The following is a 23,718-nucleotide window of genomic DNA, read 5'->3' as shown; positions in this document are numbered from 1 at the left end:
AATGTAAAGTCTCTGGCTGAATGTGCTCTCTTCAGTTATGGAACTTTACAGAATTGATATGCTATTCAAAATGTTGTAGGCTCTTTGAAAGAGCATCCTATAAAACACACACACACATACAGTATCAGCAACAAAACAAAAATAACAGCCTTTCTGTATTAAGAGGATCAGTTATCAGTATCAGTGTATTAGAAAATCAAACATTCTAAAATCTCAAGAGATCAAAAAAGCCTAGCCTTTGCTAAATGGTGTCTTGGCGTCTCCCTTACCTGTTTAATAAGGGGCATTCAACAAACAAGGTATGACTAGTAGCCCACCGCAGAGAAAATTCTCTTTCGAGTTGCTACCTGCTTAAGTCTCGCGCAGTGGCAGAATCAAGAGTGTGATGCACTTACTTGGGAGATTCAAATGACATTTGGTTCTTTAGATACAATCACTCCTTTGTATCCATGGATTTTTAAATCCACTGATTCAAGAACATCCACAGCTTGAAAATATTTTAAAAATACATACATTCCAAAAAGCAAACCTTGATTTTGCCATTTTATATAATGGATACCATTTTACTATGCCATTGCATTTAATGGGGCATGAGGATCCATGGATTTTGATGTCCACGGGGGGTCCTGGAACCAAAGCCCAGCAGATACCAAGGGCCTACTGACTCTCTCTCCCTAAACTTTAGCTCTTAATGTCAAAAACAACACCATCCATTGAACCTGGACATGCAGTAAATTCTACTCCCTCCCTCCACTCTAAAGCATATAATGAATGACTCTAGTTCATTGCAACAAAAGATTTTTGCAAAAGAGTTTTTGGACTGCACTTCTTCTAAAATCAGGTAATCAGAATTGTGGGATACAGAATGAGACACCTCTGTCCCAACTGACTTGATTTATGCGCAAATAACCAATGTAAAATTCAGGATGTCTCATATGCATAAGTATTCTATTGACATGAAGCTGACTGGGAACACAACAGTACTTCAAAGGCCTAATTATGCATTTCTAGCAGGGAAAGACTAATAGCTCCACATAGAGAACTATTAATTTAGACAAGAATTATAGGTGAACAATGTGGGGGAAATTAGAGTGTATCTTACTTTCTATTGTCACCCAGCTGGCAAAGGCAAGGTGAGAAAAAGAAGGTGCAGCTAATTTTAACTCATTTAAAATGAATAGCACTTAACGTTGACCTATGTGAACTGTAATTTGTTTATGATCTGTCTAAATATGCCAAGTACTTATTATGTAAGAAAAGAAAAAAAAAATCAATTCCTCGAATCATCTTTAGGTTATTTTTATGCAGCTAAATTTAAAACAGTGCTCTATGCCCTTGTAAAAACAATAGTGGAATAGAATAGTAATAGTAATCACTGTCAGTTAGTTACCAGGTACTGGTAAAATCTGGCCTTCCATAACTTGTGAAACAGCAGCTAGCTACCGTACTCCTAGTAAGAAGACAGGCATGCAACATGATATAACAATTGCTCCTTCAGCAATAAGTTGCCTAGGCTGAGAAAGAGCAATGGATCTTGGAGCTTTGCCATGGGCAGAAGCACAAAACTAGGTATCTGGTTTCACTTTTGTACCACCCAAGAGACCCAGAGGATCAGGAAGTTAAGAGCCTGACATGTAAGTTTCCTATTCTGAGCTCTACGGCACTCAAGGAAGCCATCATCCGATTATATAGCAGAAGGATATTTTTTTTGCAAATAGGAAAATAGGTGTGCACCTCCCCTGCCCCCATAATTCTTGTTTACATCTGTATGACAGACAAGGGATTGTGAAACTATGGAATTTGACAACAGATTTGGTGACAGCTACAAACTGGGATGGCTTTTAAAAGGACTTGTCAACTTAGTGGATGGAGGATAAGGCTGTTAAGGACTTCAGGTCACATTGGTTATGTACTTTCTCAAGGACCAGAGGAAACATGACCAGTATTTTGAGGGTGTTAAAATGCATTTTCTGTTTGGGGCTTTGCATGTGCTTCTGTGTTTGGTCATTGCAAGAAAAAAAAGATGCTGAACCATAGGAAATTTTAGCCTGATCCAGCAGGGTTCTTAGCACAATGAACATGAAAGAATCCCACAAGAAGGCTTAGTTGCTAAAGAAAAACTAATTAATAATACTTATTGATTATAATGGTGGTCTAAATATGGGTATAACTGTTGTTTATAATCCTTATTACACTCTCAGCATCTAGAATACTTTACAATCCTTTTTAAGACTAATGCTACTTTCATTTGTTCAAATGCTCTTGGGGGCAACCATGACCTGACTAGAGACCTGTTACTGATAAAATAACAAAATGCTTTAGATGTTTCTTTTTGTGATTATGTGAATTTCACAAGCAAGGTCACAAGGATACTGTCTGACTTTGGCACAGGGGATCTGGGGAATTCCTGTTAGTAAAAATGAGCCATTGCATTTTTTGCTGGTGCTGAAGGGAAAATAAGAGCTTTTAGACAAGAAAGAACTTATGCTTGGGCTTGCTTTTCTCTCATACCCATATCTCATTTTCTTTTGGGTTGCTTCCTTAAGACTGAAAATTTGAGGATAGGAACTATGGCGGGTTATAGACTGCCGCTTTGCGGCGGTCTCTCGCCAGCGCCATTTGCTCTGCGAGGGAGCCGCAGCAGCCACACCGCGCGGAGCAAAAAAGAAGCGGAGCTTCTTTTTGCGGTGCCTCTATGACGTCGCGAGGCACCTGGGGTGGACTCGCGACGTCATAGACGCCGCGCGACGTCCGGACGCACAGCGTCCGATACGTAAAGATGGCGGCGCCCGTATGAACAGGGCGCCGCCATCTTGTACGTATTCTATACGTACTAGAGTTAGGGGGGTGCGGAAGCACCGCCCCTTCCTAACCCTAGTACGTATAGAATACGTACTAAATGGCGGTGTGTAACCCGCCTATGTCATTATTTATCTGTGTAAGTCGCTCTGAGAACCTTTTTTTATTTTATTTTCTGAAGTCCTTTAAGTAAATACATTAAGGAGTATGAACAATATAGTTTTAAGTGTGCTGAAGTTTCTGAGATGATAATTCTCCAGAAACAACTGGAGACTTTACTCATGTTTTTAAATAAGAAGTGAAATGCCTAATCTCCACTTTCATTGTCCTAAAGAAAGGTGGGAAACTTTTTGTGCCAGCCCTAACTGTATACAGCCAGAGCAAGCAGGTACTGAGGTTTGCTACCAAAAGGAAAAAAATCACCTGGAATGTAACCAAATGTATATATTAGCATGGTGAGCAAATACAGCATGTTTGCAACTTTCATTCTACGTATGATCAGATAAAAAATTGTAAGGTTTTAAGTATCTTACACACATGTACATAGGATGACACCACACACATACAAACACACAGCAATTTTTTGGCTCAATTATAGTTGTGTTAAATTGTTCAGTTGGTTTCAGTGTGTCATTATAGTTGAATATAGTTCATAAATGTTGTATTATGCAGGGTGCCGAATAAAAAACACTGATCATACTGCAGCCTATTTTCTGGGTGTATAATCACTAGAAAACTCATTGCTGATTGTGAATTAATGATAAATCCCATGCAATTTTCACATAACCGGTTTACACCAACATACACAGGCAAATGTACATTCATATACAGAAAAATCAAATGTTAAGTTGCCCACACCAAGGTGAGATTCTCTCTCTCTTTCTCCCAAACACACACATTGTTTATTCCACCCTAATTTTAGTTAATTTGCCATATAAATGTTCAGTTTGTATTACTTCATTACATCAAGAGAAGAAAAACTAAAGTTTTCAGTAATCCATCTTCCCTCTAATGGAAATGAAGACTTACAATATGGGTGCTATACTAAATATAAAAAGATTTTCTGGTAGATGCATTAACTTCAAATATAGCACATATTCACTAAAATGCCTTGATAAAATCTCAATATACCCAAAGTAAAACCTGCTTCCGGATACAGATCAATAATATGAATTAGATAAAAACCTGCTCATGAATCAAACTGTTCATATTCTGTGAAGAAGCATCTCATATCATGACATTTTGCTCACTATTAAAAATAGTGGTAGAATTCAAAGATATAGCTGTGTTAGTCTCAAGGTACTACAAGATCTCTCTATGTACCAATTCTACATACCAACCGAAAGAAAGAAACTGTCAGCAAGAGTTTTCGTAGACTTCAGTCTACTTTCCCAGATGCATTTGAGGAAGTAAACTGAAGTTCTACGAAAGCTCATGCTGCCAATTTCTTTCTTTCGGTTAGTTTCAAAGGAGCTACAAGATCTCTGTATATTAAAAATAATGTTGTAAAATGTCAGCACTGGGTATTGATTCTAGATATCGCTCTACAGTAAAAATATTCAAACAGATCAGAGACTACTTCATTTCAAGAAATGAAGATTTTATTCCATTCCATTCCCACCTTCACTGCACTCCACTCCAAATAATGGCAGTTACAACATGTAAGATATGCCCCTTTCTCTCTGTTTCTAGACACAGAGGATTAACAGAGGTTGTTAAAGGTAAACTTTACTCTAGTATAAACTTTGCTCTAGTTTAAATAACACCAGGTATGTGTCTCTTTCAAATGTACACCTTTCGAGAAATTCAGGAAATCAGCAGGATTCCAGATATTTTTTTTAATTTTCTTTTGAGAATTGAAGGTAGTGACACAAGAATGACATTAAACCGGTGATTCATTTCCTTTTTATTCAGAATCAGGGTGTTCTCTACAGTTTCCTGTTGAAGCATCACCTGATCACACCCTTGTGCAAAGCTATGGGAGGCTGTTCTTTTAAAACTCATTCGGTTCCAATTGTAAATACAATAAGACTACAAACCAATTGTGCCTATGCAAGAGTTTGCTCTATAGAGGTATAATTATCGTTATGGGTTCAATATCTCCAACTATTCTGCATTCAGATCGCTTGCTTCTAGGGCTCTGCTTACCTTCCTGTGACTGTTCGGATAATCATTAATCATAGCTAAGCTGATGGACTTTATATTATATTTGTAAGCAAAAACATTGTTTCACAAAGCAAACGCAAATACTGACTCAGCCAAACTAGGGAGAAGGCGAAGAGGAAATACCAGCATTTGTACCATCAGTGATTTGTTATTCACATTTAATTATATGTTTCATATAGATAAACAGAAAGGTCAAAAAGACGCGTTGCCTCGTTTTTTAACCAAAATATATTCATTTAGTAATTTTATAATATTATCAAAAATGGAAGGGGGCATGATTGGTTCATTTTTTAATCTCCATGGATTATTTTCAGAAACCTACCTCTGTCATGCAAAATGGTACAGTTCTATATTTTCTATCTCCATGGTCCAAAATACACTGCAGAAATCATCCAGTCTGAGACCACTTTAACTGTCCTGCCTCAATACTAGAAAACCCTGGAAATTGTAGTTTATTATGACACCAGATCTCTATGACTGAGAAGGTTAAATATCTCACAAAATTTCAGTTCCCGGAATTCTAGTACGGAGCCACAGTAGTTAAAGTGGTCTCAAACTGTGTTATTTCTACAGTGTGTTTTGGACTTAAGATGAAAACCTTATATATTTTGTACTGGAAATAACCTTCAGGAATGGGATGGATGGATAGATAGACAGAGATATAGAGCTACATCCCCTTAGTATCCACTGGGATTTGGTTCCAGGACCCACTGTGGGTACCAAAATCTGTGGATGCTTAAGTCCCCTAACATACAATGGGGTGGTAAAATGATGTCACTTAAAATGATGTCAGCCTTGGTTGTAGCTGCATGGTACGAAGCTTGAGACATAGTGGAAGAAAAAATGCAACAATTAATGTATCTGATTTGCATATGAATAATTTGCATAATTAGAATATTGTGCATAGAGTGCAAATTAGATACTTGGATTTGTGGAATATGGCAGGCCTACCAATGGCAAAGCTGACTAGCACTGACGAAAACTGGAATTAAACAATATCAGGTTTCTCCAGTCCTGAGATACACCTTTCACTTGGGCTCCATGCATAGAATGAAATGCATTATGACTACCTCTGGAGCTTTGGATTTCTTGAGTGTGAGTTCAGGTACTAAGTGGGTAGAAGTTGGAAAATGTTAAGTATTACTTAAAACACTGTAAAAAGGAACCAACAGATGATGCTTGTCCTCTTCTATTAATCATGGAGGACAGAACGTAATCTCCTGATATTACTGCAGTTACATGAGCTGTTATTTGTACAAGGAAACTTGTTTTAATAATCCCTATGTAGGTTTTTGGTATAATATAAATATATTCAGAATATTTCTCTTCTTATTATTGTAAATATAACAAATAGTTTGAACAGAGATTATGGATGCTGCATTTTCCTCCAGACAATGCTTGTTGAAGCTGGGGATGGGAGTGGGGATGGAGAACAGAGTTATGATTTCAAGATACAGTTGATCATTGGACAAACTCGACAATCATGAAAAGTTCCCTACAGTTTCAGTGTGGTTTTCTGATTATCTGCATACATGGCAATGAAACAATGAGTCATTGTTTCACTGGGAAAGAGAATCCACTTTAACAGTGATCTGAAAGTACCTGGACTCAGTTTTATAGATATTTACTTAGAAAGCAAGAGACCTGTCATTAACCAAATAGATGCTTTACATTACATGTCACTTAAAAGCAATGTCAAAATCACCATTCAAGTGAAAAGGTATACACAGATTTGGAGAATAACTATAGTCATAGATTACAGTCGACCCTTGACATTCATGGGGGTTAAGGGCATAAGACCCCCGTGAAAGTCAAAATTCATGAATAAAGCAGAGGGGGAGAGAGCAGTGCGCACGTATGCGCCCCCATCTCCCTTCCAAAGCCTCAAACAGCTCTAGTAATCTCTCTGTATATGTTTGCTCATGTATAGTACTTTGAAGAAAAATACAAAAAATCCATAATGGGACACTGATGATACAATTTGTATTCTTTAGAAATACAGGACTAGAAGGAAGCCACAAACAGGGTCACAAAATTGATATCATGAATTGAAGACTTCACTTTTGATTTGATTTTATAAGAATTTTAATGTTGTGTTATTTGATATTACTTAATAAAGACAATTTAAAAATATTTAAAGGCAAATTACTCTAACAATCTCTAGTTAATCTTATCCATTTGTATGGTTTTCAGTATTATCTTTGTGCTGATGATACTCAGCTGTATTCTCTTCTGACACGGAACATTGTATTACAGCATTTCTCTCAGCTATTTCAGCATGAGTGCTTCATCAACATCTAAGACGAATATTGTCAGTACTACCTATCTTTCCTCCAAAACCATTTTTACAACATGCATTCTCCATCCCTGTTAATAATGGTCCCATTTATCCTGTGAAGGAAGCGTTTAATCTTGGCTTTACTGTATTTTTTTATTTGTCTTTGTCTTTTGTTCCTCACACTGAGCTGTACCAAAACCATGTTGATTTTTTTCCTGCACAACACTGCTAAGATCAGACTTTTTTTTTTTTTGCTTACTCTGTTATCACCTTAGTTCATGCCTTGGACATTTCCCATCTCAGTTATTGCAGTCTGCTTTTGACTGGTTTCCCCTGGTTTCTATTCAACATCCTGAGACTCAAGGCTGGAACAGATTGGCAAATTAAGCTACCTTCTGGGTGGCTTGGGAGTGCGACGTTTAAATGCCGCATGGTCCCAAGATGCCTGGAAGCTGCCCAGCCAATCACACAGAGGTGGCTTCAGGGGCATGCCATACACTCCCGGAGGCCCAGAAGCTGCCCTGGTGTTGCGGCTGGGCCACTTAAGGCAGCTTTTTACTGGCCCAAATAGGAGCAGACCTTTTCTGCTCCTGTTTGGGCTGGCTCTGCGGTAGATTGGGGCTGCGGTGTGTGGTTGGCATGGCTCTGGAGTGATGAGCTCCGGGGCGGCCCCAATCAGCCCTTTTCGAGCCGTCTGTTTCGGTCCACAGATTATATTTTTTGTCCTGTTGTTTTGATATCTCTTCATTGGTTCCCCATTCCTTCTAGGATTCAGTAACACAACCTAGGATCCCCCCTATCTTTCAGCCCATGTTTCTGTTTACCAGTCTGTTCGAGATTTGCCTAGCTTTCCAAGATTCTAGGAACTCTAGGTTCTAGTACAAGATTTCTAGGAATTGTAGGTTTCTTCCTGAGCCAAGGGTTTCCTTTTCCTTGGCTTGGCTATGTCCTTTCTCACTCGCTGCTCCATACTCTTGGAATTGCCTCCCTGTACATTGTATGCTGTTCTTTCCATCACTATTTTAAAATCTGAAATTAAAAGCTTTCTTGTTTTCTAAAGCATTTGAAACTTTAGTTTAAAGTTGTTTTATAACCTTGTATACTTGATTACATGTATTGGTCAGTTTGTTTTATATTATATGGTATTTTTGTATTCTACCTAGATAATTTGTTTTCCAGTTGTATGATATAGTTTTATATACCATATGGGAAAATAGAGGAAGAATGGACAAAAGTATTAGAATACGTGAAGATGAAATTGAAAGATATCCTAATAGTATATTAGATTAAGATAAGACAGTGTATAAACTTGTAGGTAGATTCTATGTAACATCTGGTGTGCCTTTCTTTCCTCTCTCCCTTAGCTCTGCTGTTAAAAATGAAAGATCACATTGAGATAATGATGGTCTTTCTCTATATACAATTATGCCCCTTTTTGATGTTTTGGGAATAATCTGCTATACATAGAATGATAAGATAGAAAGAGGATAAATCGTCTCTCGGTTTAAACGTTATAAGAATATACCTTTGGGAATGTATAAGATTATTTGTGTTCTGCTCAGTAGAATGGAGATCTTTTTTTATATATATACTGAATAGTATGATTTAAGAGAGTACCAGGAAATATAAAGAGAAGGCGGTGGAAGACATGGTATGAAAGAGAAATTGTGTTGAGGTAAACACAAGGAGTGTTAGCTGGTCAGTTCCTTTTAATATGTGAGATAACTGTGTTAAAAGTATTTAAAGTTTGAAGTAAGATGTATTTTATTTTTTATTTTCTTATTTTTCTTTTCTTCTTTTGATTTGATTCACTGTTTAGATTTTGTCGTGTATGTGTTGTATGTGTATAAATTCCACAATAAAATTTTAAAAAAATATAGTTTTATTTTATTATTTCTTCTTTCTCTCTCTGTGTATATGTATGCACACACTCTGGCAGGGCTCAATGTTTTTGGTTGTTGTACCTTTACAGCACCATGTAAATTGATGCCATCACATAAATAAAGGATAATAGATACTACCTGCATTCATAGCTATCACTCTCTGCCATATGGCCCTGATTTGCACAACACTCAAATCCAGGGCTTGAATACTTTGTAGACTAGGACTGCAGAAAGAAGATATGGATGGACAATGTTCATCCATATCTTCTTTCTGGAGTTCTAGTCCACAAAGTATTGGGCATCCACCAAGTTTGGGTAAGAAAGGAAGAATTAGTGTGCTATTGAGTTATATACCAATCCTTGAAAATGCAAGCCTGTATACCTTGCTTTCAATTTTGTATTGTGATCATGTTATAACTAGGGCAGTGTATCTCATACATTGCAATTCCATGGATGCTAAACATCTGAGATTGTTAAAAATGAAGATAATTCAGTGAATTATGAGAGTCAGGAAATGTGAAAAGAGTTCTGAAAACAAAGGACTATACAACTGCAATGTCAAAATAAAATTCTGTGTTAATTAAGGAACTGCTGTCTCCAGGAAGAAAAATACTGTTTGTCTAAGATTTCAGTTCAGATTCCATTTTACCCATGAGATTTTTCTTAGTCTCTAGTGCAAGATTTCTCAAACAAGGTTCCCTGGAATCTACAAGAGGGTTACTAGGGGTTCAATGAGAGGTCATGACTGGAAGAAGAGAACTTTTTGAGCTACAGATATAATACTTTTGATGCAGGGGGTTGCCTGAAACCTGCAAATTATTTCAGACTTTCAGAGACTCCCCCAGGGTAAAAAGGTTGAGCAAGGCTGTTCAAGTAATCTGTTTCATGCACACACAATGCTTCTTTTAATCTGATTTGTATGCTACCTCAACTTTCAGGTAACATTTATGAAATCACTTTTGGTTCCTGCTTTTTGATCCACTGTGATTGCTTTATCCAAAGCATTAGGTCTACCTTTAACAGATGAAGATAGGAGTTTGACTGGAAAGTATGTAAATTTCTTTGACCAGCACATAACAACTAGTTATCTTGTTTGAGTCAGTGATTAACAGAATGATCCTAAACATACATTCTGCCAGGACTGGAGATACATAACTGCTGTACTGACAGAACATCACCATATCCAGTGGCTGAAAGAACACCACCCACACTCCAAGCTATTGAAATACTAATCCTACAGTTATTAAAAGATTGTTCCCTTAGTAGTTCGGGACTGTTTTATACTTGCAGTACTTGCTATTGTATTTAAATGAGAAAGTAGTTTACTTATTCTAAAGGAAGGCTAAAAATGCAGTTTTGTAGGAAAATGTGCTTTAAATCAGTGCTTTTCCTCCCTTCTTCCTCCATTTTACCGTGAAGCAGCTTCAATGGGAGAAGGGTACTGAAGCCAAGTTACTGCGGCCACCTGAAAAAACAGGACTTCAGTTGTTGTTTTTATAAAGTTCATGACTTGCTAACAAAAAACCAAAACCAAAACCAAACCAAGCCAAACCCCTCCTCCCAGAAAACAGTATACAGCAGAATTTTAAAAGTTATTGCTTTATTCCTGCTGGGCAAGCTTACTGATCTGTTCCCTTTTACGCTTTCTCAGGGTCATTTCCTTATTACCGCTCTTTCAACAATTGCTACAGCTATAAGTTCTTTTTACTTTATGCCAGGAAGATTATCCTTCCCTTCGAGCTTTCCTTCTATACCACAGAAGAGACTGTTATTTTGGATGTATGTGTTCACAGTGTGAACTGAATTATACAAATACAATGGAATCTCTCTACTTTGAGGTACCAGATGTTGGCATTATAGAGGAGGGGGGAGATAGCCAAGAAATACACAAGTCTCTGCTTGAGTCCATGCCCTCACTGTTGTTTTCTGAATACTCAAACTGGGAGTCAGTTGCTAAATGTGATAGTTCTTCCTCTAGAGAGCACATCCATTAAAACTCCTATCGGATGAAAAATGTATACACTTTAGGCTCCTACCTGGCATCTCTGGAGACTGGCTGAAATTTTAGGGAACTGCTCTATTTCTCTGGGTCACCAGACAGAGTTACCAATTGAGGGATAAGTGGCACTGGAGGAGAGAATTTGATTTTTCTATACAAGGTAGCTTTAAAGCCTGGGCACTCATCTCCACTCTGCCAGGCGGTTCCGAGCGCTATGGTTCAACATGGATGTGTCTGTACTGGTGCATGAAAAAGCCAGGAGCAAATGAAGGAATATTTGAACAGTCCTGATTGATTCATGCACATGAGCCCATTGTGCAATTTGAAGCATGAACTAAACCTTAAAATTCATAAGCTTTCTTGCAGTACAAGTCCAGGTTGCACTGGTGAAGAGCCTAGAAAAAAAAATCTCCCCAAGGGCTACAAACATAGGGCCACAAACCCTATAAGCCTGGATATGGCCTGGAAGCGCTTTCCATGTCTCACATGTGCTGGAATGGAGTAAGAGCCATAGCAGAAATTCTGTCAACTGCTATAGCTAGCAATAAAAATTCTTGTTCTTCCTCCATAATCTGGGTTGCCATGGTTAGCCAGGTTTTATACCAAATCTGCCCCATTTACCTGGTTTGCCCATATGCATATTAACACATTCATTTGATTCAGAAGCAATTTTGACTAGTTTCGCTATTCCTGCCCATCTAATCTGTGACATCACGAAAGCTATGAACTTATCATATCTAAGGCAATGGAATGCTGCTGTCTTAGCAACTGTGCTTGAGTCTCTGAAAGATAATTTGTAAGGTAGACACATATCTATGTTAGTGAAATAACCTCGAGGGTAATTATCTCCCTTTTACAACCCATCCAGACAGTGGAAGTTGCTGCATTCCTGATTGAATTTCAGTTGCACTCCAGTAAATCAAAATGGTGGGTTTCCTTTTTAAAAACAAATGATCACAATTAAAATTTAAAATTTTAATTTGTTTAAAAAGGTGCTGTGTGATCCATAGGTAAAACCCAAATTCGAGAAGGATAACACTACCACTACTATGATAAATAAGCCGAGAGAGCTTTCATTTTATCCCGAACTGTTCTTCAGGAGCTTTGGTGCAAAAATGTAAGAGGAGTCTGGTTGATTAGTTGATTTGTTTGTCTCTCATATAAACAACAACAACAACAACAATAATAAATTTTTTCTTTCTTTTTTTTCTTATTCCTTATTCGCCTCGCCCCATGGATTGAGGCTGGGGAAAACAACACTTAGCAAACACCATTCAAAACACATCAGTTTAAAATACAAATCAGTTTTAAAAGACAAATACGATATGCTTATATTGAAACAATACACATTTAAAATTCCCAGAAGAGAAGATAGATTTCAAGAAAAGAAAATACACTATGTGAAAGATCTCACCAGAGAAATGAACAGGTTGCCCACTGTATCTCATGTGCATTATCATAACTATAGATTGCACTCTGCTCAATAAGAGTGGGGAGTACAACAAAACCGCAATACTGAAGAGGTCACTGATACAGCTAACAACTCAAAACACCAAATGATTACTGGTTCTCCAGACAGTGTGCACAGTCACACACTGTTACTCTGTACACAGAACAGCTGCCAGTGGGTAGTCTTAAATTCTGATCTCATGGTTTACAAACAGAAGCTGTTGCCCTTATCAGGTTCTTTTAAGTGGTCAAAATCTGGTTTATAGTTGCAACATTCTGGCCAAACTGGTCTTCTGATTTATTAGCAAATAGGCTAAAATGTGTATGGTGTGAGGTCCACTGCCTGGGAGATCTGCTGAACTGCATGCAGCAAAGATACAGGAAGCAGGAAATTCATATGATAACATTCCCTGGCTTTTTAATTGCATGGAAAGTGAAATAAATACAAAGAGCTAGTAGCAAAACTTCACCTCCTAAGTTCTGCTTTGATTGGATACTGGAAAATTCTTTTCAACTCAGGGTCCCCCTTGAAGGAAAAAAAAGTTTTTGTAGCACATTAAGGAAGTGGAAGCCATCAGATGATTACTAGTTCTCCAGACAGGCCCACATGGGCTCCTGCACTAAGTCTTGTTGGCAGCACTGCACACAAAGAGACCTATCTGCTAATCATGCTAATCAGCTAATCAGATAAATGCATTATATCTTATTAGGATTCCTTAACATTAAAATACATAAATTTTAAAATTCCTCTTCGTTAGTTCTGTTCTGTGAAATCTGGTTAGTATTAACATTGTTGACCAGGATATACCAGTTAATCTGCACTTCCCAATCTCATTAAAAAAAAACAAAAACCCTTTGATCAGATAATTGTATTTTAATAACCTCTGAAGAATTATCATTAACTATAATATAAGCATACTTTGATAATTAATTCTTCATTAGTTTAAAATAATGGGAGACATTTTGAGCCTTTCAAAGTTAATTTGGATTTTTAAGAAGTAGACAGAGATGGGTACATAAAACTTTCAGAGGAATCACCCTGTTGTAGTGTGATCAGTGCTTGTCCAAATAGATGAAGTAGACATATTGCACATTAACACTCTATTATTTTTTTTAATGAAAAACAGAAAAAAATCATTCCCCAAATATGAAATGAGTGCAAGTGTTTCTAGCTTTTTCTTCGATATATTAACAAAACCTTTCATTTAATTTTCTTTATTTTTCTCCAATACCAAATCTTACTGGCAGAGGAGATACTGTAATTGCACAGCCAGTGTGGAATGGAATCACACTATCATTATTATAGTATATCATAATTATTAGAAAAACCAAATAAAGTTTTTTTCCTTAGAAAAACCAAGTAAGAGATGGGGGTAGAAAGAGCTTTGTAACATTACAAACATTACAAAGTAGCTAGGGAGATATTTTCCCTCCCCTCTCAAAATATAACAACTGGGGCCATGCAGATAAACTGAATGGTGAGAAATCTGTGGCAGATACATTTAATTACTTATTCACACAATGTAAACTGTTGAATTTGCTACCACTAAATGAAGTGGTATTTACCAATTGGCACAAACTTAAGTGATCAGAAAATATGTATTGCCATCATTATTTAGTGTAACACAATTCATCCTCACATTTGGCTGGGTTTCCAGGATGCTTGGATCATCATCTGGCATGAGATCCAAGCTTTTATTTGAAAAACACAACAACATATCTCCAGTCCTTATAGGAACAGAATTATGAGACAAAATCTGTAGTCATTCCTCCATCTTGTGAGAAACAACCCCCCATCCCATCATTCAGTGCATACAGCCAATGAGCAGTGTTGCACACCTTATGACTGCACTTGTGACATTGCCTCTCATAATTCTAGTTTCAAGTTTCCAGAGTCAATATTACAACTAAGCAGGAAAGTCTAGTTCTTCCAGGACAGTCAGGCTGAAATCTCTTTTTCAGAGCTCCTTGCAAAGAATGTATTGATATCAATGGAGACAATGAAGTGAAGGTGCCGGGATGCTGCCCACAGCCCACAAAAGAGAGTAAAAGCTGCAGTACAGTGATTAGTGTTGAAGGTTACATGAAGCCTGTTGTTTTGCAGGCATTGCTTCCCCCCCCCCTCCATCTCTGTACACAAAATGTAATGTTGGATTGGGGAAATGACTGTAAGTAGAATAGTCCTTCCAGAATGTCAGAGTTGATCTGACCATTGGCAGGAAAGGCGCATCTACTACTTTAGTTGACTTTATGATTAGTTGTTGGCCAAGATGGAAAGACTGTGGTAACTGGAGCTTTTGAAACATAGCAGCCAAAATGTATGGCTTATTGAACCATCTCCCACAATTCACAGGACCCCTGGACGAACCAGATACTTTATCTTCTCTGCCTCATTCCAATCTGTTCCAGAAGCAAACCTCAGTGCCTGTCCACATAGAGGCTGCATCCCATTAGTACTGGTTTTAACCTCAGGCCATAAAGCTGCAAACTGAATTCTAAAGTTTGCAACAATGGATGATATCACACGACTAAATTGGAAGTATAATCCAGTGTCATCCTGAACAGAATCATGTGTATTCATGTTATTGCGCGAAAGGTTACCACACGTGATCACTGGCAGTCTGAATGCACTCCAAACGCAATCACGCGTTAATCCACAGTTAAGTAAATTCGGTGAACTAGCGAAGTCACAAATCCTGTTCCTAGGCAACTTCACACTCAGTGTGTTGTTGTTTGGTGTCATGTACATGTCTCCTTTGGTCCTGGTTCCCCCCTCCATCTGGAAGGGGGGGGGGGGTTCCCATGAAGCCACGCTGCAATTCCACCTCAATTTTGCTTCCGCTTGTCCTTCAGCGTTGCTGAGGGGAGGCTGCTGCTTGCTAATTAAGAGGCATGGACCCAGAGCTATTGGATAACCATTATATTCACGTTTTAACGTGACAATAGTGAATATATGCTCATTTTAACGTGAATAGAGCATGTTCTTTCAACCATTCTTCCTGTCCCCCTCCAACCTCTTTTGTAAATTGTGGGGTTCCTTGGTTCTTCTCTCTCACTCGCCTAAATATGCTATGCTCCAATCATCTGGAGTCGCACTGAGCATGCGCAAGGGTGCCAATTCGCAATTAAGAACCCACTGATGTGATGGCTTACTTTGCACAGAATCTGGGTCGCATTCGGGGAGGCCATTACAACGAATTTAAGGTGTGATAAGTAATCATGTAATTGCATGAATTTTCGAATTGACCTCGCTATCTTCTCTTTCGAAATGGAGAGCCTCTCATCCCATTTGATAAACTCTAAAGAAACTTAAAGTCTGATTTTTCAACAGTCTGTATACAAGACAGTGTTTACAAGACAGTGTCTTTAATGCATTAAACATTTCCCACTAATGGTTTACTAAAGCAGATTTAAATTTTCACCCGAAAAGTTAATCAACAAACTTGATTAACTTTGCTGAATAATATAGTTCCAAGAGCAGTGTGTGCCCACATTCAGCTGTGGCCACAGTGCTTTGTTTTTTACTGCCTCTATAACTCACGCCTTTTTGAGATCATTGCCAAAGAAACCATTTCAGAACTTGTGTATTCATTAACTCAGAAGAAAAAAGGATTTACCAAATAAGTCAGGTGATGTTTTATTAGCTCATCAAGTGATTTTCCACTTATTAAAACTCACTGGGAATACACTTGGCTCCTGCTCTAAACAGAAAGGTGGGCGCTTCAGTTGCTCAAAACTTTGTTCTTGTTGTGTGCCTTGAAGTCATTTCTGACTTTATAGCAACCCTAAGGTGAAACTATTATGGGATTTTCCTGGCAGAATATGTTCAGAGATTGGCCCTTGCCTTCCTCTAAGGCTGAGAAAGTGTGACGTGCCCAAGGTCATCCAGTGGGTATTCATGGCCGAGCAAGGATTCGAACGCTGGTTTCCAGATTCATGGTACAATGCTCTAACCACCATGCCATGCCGGCTAACTACCCCAACTAAAATAAAACAAAGCAGGAAAAATACTATCCTCAGTAAAATAAAATTATTCTTCACCCTTTGGACAGAGTAGAGATTTGGCTGTTTAGTCTCATTTTTACAACTCTGCCTACAAATCAATTAGCTGTCTTTTCAGTCATTTTATTTATTCTGGAATTATTATACAGCCCTTTTCTCCAATAGCTTCAAAGTGGTATACATGATTCTTCCTCCTGCATTTCATCTTCATAACTTTGTGAGACAGATTAGTCTGAGAGGCCCAAGATCACCCAAACAGCTTCAGATTTTCCCACACAAAATACTGATAACCATGAGTCTATGTGCTGTGTTAAATCAAATCAAACCAAAATCTGAGCTAAGCAATTTACATTATGTATAAAAAGCTTGATTTTAAAGCAGATAAAAACTTTGAAAACTGAGCACATGAGCATATGGTATGTGCAATATTTTTTATTAATCTCAGACTTCACTCTGATTGGGATGTGAACTTGCAATGTTACTTTTATTGTTTTGCAGACATGATTTGTTTTATATTTTTTGAAAGAAAGTACTTTCTCACTACTGAAAAATATCTGCACATTTATTTTTAGTTACCTATTCTTTTTAATATTAAAAAAAGTTCTACATCAACATAGGTACAACACTGTAACTATGAATGACTAAAAGAACTATACTGCAAGAGCTACAATGAAGTTATCCCTATGGATAACTATCCTTATATTATTGCAAAAGGAAAATAACTTATTTCTAACTGGATTTTGGTAATTTGGGAGACAATTATTTTAATTATTTGATAGTTGCAATCTACCTGCCATCTAGAGACGTCAGAGTAGTGAACATGAAAAAATGGTCATATAAGCACAAAACCCAGTAAAACAATACCGGGGGGCGGGGGCGAGACAAGAAAAACAACCATAAGACAGATTGACTAGGCAGCATCCTACAAAAGTGCAGGTAAATTTCAATTTCACTTACAATGAATACATGAATTTGAATTTCATCCAGCACCAATGCCCAAGAATAACTAGCAGTAGTTCATTTGCCATGAGGAAGAAAGTAATGATTAAAAGTTCCTGTGAGCTCACAGCCCCTTCTTATTGAAGTGGTTGCTTAAAATGTGTGCATGTTCTTTCAAATTGCCTGTCAAATTATGTGAATTTCATAGGCTTTTCTTAGGTAAGGAATAGTCAGAGGTGGTTTTGCCATTCCTTCCTCTGAAATGTAGCCTACAGCGCCTGGTCTTTTGTTGGTGGTCTCCCATCCAAATACTAACCAGTGCTGACCATGCTTGGGGTCCATGATCAGACAAGATCTGACGTCTTTAGGGTATTTAGTCCTGGTGTTGCCCATAACACCTGTATAATATTTAATATCCCAGTCTTGTCACTTCCTACATAAATTCCTTTTCTGTGGGGTTTTATGGGCAAAGAGCATAGAAGAAGACAGGCAATTTTTTCTTGTCTTTGCAATGGATGGATGTAACTTTCTAATAGAGATGCACCAGAATTATTTGCCTTTAAACAGTACTGTCTGTTTTATTTGCCCACACAGTTGCAATAAGGAGACTGGCACACAAAATGCATGGATAAAGGGCCACTTCATTAACTGTTTAATTCTAATCTGCAGCAGGGCTGCTTAGTGTAAGGTAATGCTGAATCAGCTGTAATCTTACCTCCTTGACAGCATTTTAAGCACAAGCCATCTCAACTCCAGAAGCAAGCTAATCAATCCAGCTTGTCCCTGACTGGTCTGTTTCCAAGAAGCCTGAACATGTTGGCCTGCTCCTGAATACTTGAACTCTAAAGCAGAAAGCCAGCCAGCTCCAGCCCCAAAGGTTGATCCCTATCCCTATGACCCAGTGGGGAAGTTATCCTGAGACCTACAGCCTACATTCAAGTGCTAGTCTCAACTAGAATAGCCCTGTGGAATCCACAGGATTGGCACGGATTCAACAGCTCTACTCTAGTTTGTTCTAGCAATGTTATATTAAAGGTAAAGATATTCCCCATTGATGAGGTTGTCAAGTCGTGTCAGACAACAGGGGCCAGTGCTCATCTCCATTACTAAGCCAAAGAGCCAGCATTGTTAGAGACTACTCTGTGATCATGTCGCCAGCATGAATGCACAGAATGCTGTTTACCTTCCCACTGAAGTGGAACCAATTTATCTACTTGCATTTGCATGCTTGTGAACTGCTAGGTTGGCAGAAGCTGGGACGAATCAAGCGGCATCACGTTATATTATTAATATAAATAAAATTAATAAAATTAATATAAATAAAACAGTACAAACCTTAACCAATAGGAACTCTTGTGCTGAATAAATTGCTATAGGACACATTTAAAAAACAAACAAACCTGTGAAGTCATCTCCATTGATCCAAGCCAGCTGTTGTGCAAAGTGCAGACTTTTAACCAGTCTGGTTGATTTGACAAAATTTAACAATAACAACAAAATTGGTTGGAACCACTTTTAATTACAGAAGAGAAATTAGTCAGGCTGAGGACACTTGGGTTCTCATTTACTCTTGTAGCATAATAAATGGTATCAGACATTTTTCTGACTGGAAGTATGTTTACATTACAGTGTAACTCATTTGTGTGAGTTGTATTGGAAGGAGGTATTTACTGACTTTTTGTTAATGTGCAAGTCTATTCCCTTTCAATATTGTTTGAATTTTTCTCACAAATGTTCTATGTCCTGATGATAAAGTAATACAGTTTGGAGAGCAGTTTGGAAAAAAAAAAAAAGGTGAGCAGCTTCACCATTAAAAATGGGTGGGTGGAAGAAGGTAATAGCTTTGCAAGAATAACAGCTGCACATAGAGAAAAATGTTTTCAAACACCAAGGCAGAAGAATGCTCAGCCCTTCCAGAATCCTTTAGTCAGATATTTATAACTTATCCAAATGGAACTGAACAATGCCAAGTACAATTTCTTAGAGATTTAGTTAACAGACAGGGCATTGAAGAACGTTTTAACACAGTGGGAAAAAAATGGTAAAATCTATACAGGTAATGGAAAAATCATTCACAAACTTTTTTCTTCTTCTCTTAAGGTAACACACAGTTACAGTTTCAATTGTAAAGTAGGACTGTCTCTTTCAAGCTTATTGGCCTTAGAGTTATAGGCCAAAGTCACTGTGAAAGGCATTAGAAATGGTACTTCAAAGTCTTCTTGCATAAACGAGTCTAGCAAAAAAAGAAAGGTGGGACTCTCACTCCATCCTAGCCCAATCTCTTTAGTGGCAAGGATCCAGAATATATTTCCAATCACTAGTTCTATCAGGCAGACTTTGTGTGAAATGGCAGCATCGGAAGGGTATAACTGTTAGTTGTTACAGTGAGCAAATTTATTTCAGAACCCTTTAGCTAATACCTTGCTATAGAAACAAGAAGTGTCTGGCCCTCCAGAGTCTGACTATGTTCTTCACAACTTACTGTGCTAGCAAGGTGTTTAGAGGAAATTCAGTGCAGCAACATCTGCAGGGTCACACATGCCCTGTCCCTACCTTACCATGGCAAGGATCTTGCTAACTACGTACATGAGAAGAAGCTGCAGCTTTGCTGGACTGTAACATTTCCGTGCTGAGGGGAGACTGAATGTTCACATACAGTTCTAACCTATCAAAAACTTTCAGGAAACAAAACAGTTGTACAGTGTAGAGATCATGGAGAAGCATGTTACCATAGCATTTCTTACAACATATGACTCTTTGATATTCACTGAAGAATAACACATCTTTGGTTTTTTATACTTTCAGGGGCTGTACAGACGGGTGGCAGAACGCCACCCCTTTTCGCCCTGGATTGAGGCCACAGCAACCACACACTGCAGCCTCCGCAAGGAGCAAAAAGAAGCTGTGAAAAGTGGGTTCTTTTTGCTCCCTGGAAGGGGCATCATAGGTGCACTCTCGTGCCATGATGATGCCCCTTCCACATTGTGCCACTTGGGCGCTGAACCACAGTGGTGTCATTACGGCACATGCCGTATAAACGGGTGCATGCCAAAATGGCGCCATGGGGGCGGGGTCATGGCATCAAGCATGTGGATGCTACACTGTGACTCTGCCCACAGACTGGCGCTTTTTGCCAGTCTGTCCAGGGCCTCAATCTGAAATGATCCTACCCATAATGCAATTCTTCTGATCAGTTTCCTTAGTTCTAATTCTAATACCAAATCCGGTAACAACACTGACAGTTTTGAACACATTTTAAAGATTAATCAAGCTCCATTTAACAGAACCTGTGTTTAGCCACTGATCTCTACAAATGTCATTGAACTGGACTCTGCCCTGCCAGCATCAGGGCTGACCACTAGGTGGGTGCTCTAAGATTATCCACACTAATTTATTTATCTATCAAAAGAATAAATATTGTTCTTTGATTATTTCCTTGCAAATACATGCATATTAAAAAGCTGAATAAAATCAAAGTTAGTAGGTTTATAGGAAGAAAGATTACAGTGCTTGTTTTCTGCATTTCCTTAATATATTACAGTTTCAGTCTCCCTTATCCAGAACTCCAAAATCTGACAGATTCCAAAATTGTCCATATGAGCAGCTGAGATAGTGACACCTTTGCTTTCTGATGGTTCAGTCTACATCTTTTTTGTTTCATGCATACAAGTATTTAAAAACTGTGTATAAAATTACTTTCAGACTATGTGTATAAGGTATGTATGAAATAAATGAATTTCACATTTAGACTTCGGTCCCATCACCAAGATATTTCATTACCTGCATTTATATGCAAATATTTAAAAATCTGAAAAACTCTGAAAACCCAAACACTTCAGGTTCCGAGCCTTTTTGATGAGGGAAACTCAAGCTGTACTGCCAATTGTACTATACGGATAGCATGCCATTTGGAAAACAGCCTTAAAGAAAAATGGTTTATCACTCCAAGTACTGTAGTGTACTGAATCTTGACATTAAATACTGAATACTATTCTTTCTCACCCCCTCTCCCTCCTTCCCTCCCTTCTTTCCCACTCCTATTTTGTGTGTGTGGTGGGAGTTGCTTGCCAAAGTGCATCATGGACAGCATAGACAAAAAGAACCTTTCTAGGTAGTATAGATTCTTGGGGGTGCCACTTAAAAGGATGGACTTCATAACAGCAATGCTGAGAAAGGGCTTAGAGAGCTATGGCCAGTGTTAGAAAAAGTAGATCAGGAAAGACTAGCAAAGTGCAAACCTGGTTGGATGAATCCTCCTTATGGCTTCTTTTGCAGCCCCAACTACCTTTGTTACTGGTAAAAAGAAAAAAGAAAAGAAAAGAAAAGAAAAAGGAAAATCACTTTCCCTACCAGTGTATTAAGATATAGGTGAATACATCTCCTTAAGATGTATTTTATAGATTTTTAAAAAAATAACATGTGATGTGCTACACAACTTGTTTTGCTGCCAGCTTGCATCATGAATTCACCCATTGGGTTTCCTTAGATAATGAGAACAGAAATTATAGAAGAGATAATTTTTTAAAAGCCTAAGGTCTGAAGAGAACATTATTTTTCCTAACCTACCTAGAATTCTGTGTTGTAAATTGTATAAAGGATTGTAGAGAACCAAGGTTTAGGACCAAACCAGGAAGTGCGCACATGCTATGTACGAAACTTAGAATGTCAGAGAAAATACAGTGTGGATATACAAAAAAGGAACAGTTAAGAGTCTCAGTTCATAGAGACTCTTCAGGAGTTGGTCTCACTCCTTAATAGGTCTACTAAGAAGCAAAATTCATTGGGCTTGCTAGTACTAGCTTCACAAGATGGTAATGGCAACCCTCTCTGAAGAAACATGTCAAGAAAACACTATTATAGGTTTGCCTGAGGTTTGCCTGTATATCTATCCAAGCAAACACAGGATGATAATACAAAATTAGTGGATGTGTGCAACACAGAAGTTTAGGGGCAAAACAGATGGCGGGTAAAGGGCTGCTTAACGCCACCCCTTTGAGTGCTGGATTGGGGCTGTGGTAACAGCACACCGTGGCCCCGATTCAGTGGTTTGCTAGCTTAAAAAGAAGCAGCAAAATGCTGCTCCTTTTTGAGCGGGCAAAAAGTTACCTTTGCAGCAGTGTTTTTTTTACCATTTGGTGCAGCATGTATAAATGCTGTGCTGCAGGAGCATTCCCACACTGCCCACTGTCTGGTTGGGTTTGTGGCGTGACGGTGGCTTCGGCGTGGAGTCATGGTGTGTGGTCACCATGCCCCCACTTCACCTCGACGCCGGCCCTTTTGGTCAGTCTGTACAGCCCTTAGTCTGATGACTTATATGCTAAAGCCATAAAACATTTAATCAAGAAACAAGCACAGAGGCCTTTTTTTCCTGAGTGTATAATGAACAGATGTCCAATAGACAAACATTTGCCAAAGTGTTCCATACTTAATCAACTGTAAAGTAAACCCAAAGGGCAAACATTGTAAAGAGCAGAAGCACACAATTTACACTGCTATCATTTAGATGTTTTGTTAGATTTTTTTTTCTTTTATCAATTGAAGACACCAGAGAATTGGCAGGGCACCTGCCTTTTAAAATTAGACAGAAATGGTTGTGAGATGGTGCACTTAAAAACTTGCCGTACTTTTCAAAAATCAGTCCTTTAAATATGAAGAGGAGAATACTCAAGAAACTCACCTAGCTGAGCATTGATATAGCTAAAAGCAATAGTTGTATGAACTTTATAGTAATTTATAACTTCTGCTTTAATTAAAATAATCACAAGTCTCCCTTGATAGCAAACTCTCTCATACAGGAATATCTCTGCCATTATATATGAGTGAATTAAGGACAAACAAGTTAAGTAGTAAGGTGGGTGTTTAGTTGATACTGTACCAAATTGTGTGGTGTGCATTTTTCCTCTTAGTGCAAATTATAGTTCCAAAAGAATAAATGTTATCACCAGATGTCATCCTGTGGGACACACATTAGGAAATAGATTGGCCCTAGTAGTGCGGAAAGTGGTTTAGTGCATGGTGGGCTCAATGAACAGTATGTTCTTTCACATTAATGTGAAAACAAAATGTTTATTAGAAAACAAGATTTAAATCTTAAATGGTTAACACCTCCCGAATCCACTCTCTATGCACAAGCACTTCTACAACATTGCTCAGAAATGCAACACAATTATGAAAATAAAAAGGGTATAAAGATTCTGCTGGGT

The 23,718-nt window shown here is 38.1% G+C and overlaps 1 protein-coding gene across 1 annotated transcript in view; it reads right to left on the bottom strand.

Moving 5' to 3' along the window:
- The window catches only part of EGFR (epidermal growth factor receptor), a 168,085-nt gene that overhangs the window by 63,087 nt on the left and 81,280 nt on the right, over window positions 1–23,718 (bottom strand). The window lies entirely within an intron of this gene.

The sequence above is a fragment of the Sceloporus occidentalis genome, unplaced genomic scaffold (assembly GCF_023333645.1).
Source record: "Sceloporus occidentalis isolate IW3139 unplaced genomic scaffold, rSceOcc1.0.p SCAF_7, whole genome shotgun sequence".
Classification (NCBI taxonomy): domain Eukaryota; kingdom Metazoa; phylum Chordata; class Lepidosauria; order Squamata; family Phrynosomatidae; genus Sceloporus; species Sceloporus occidentalis.
This window is presented reverse-complemented; position numbering and strand designations above follow the sequence as displayed.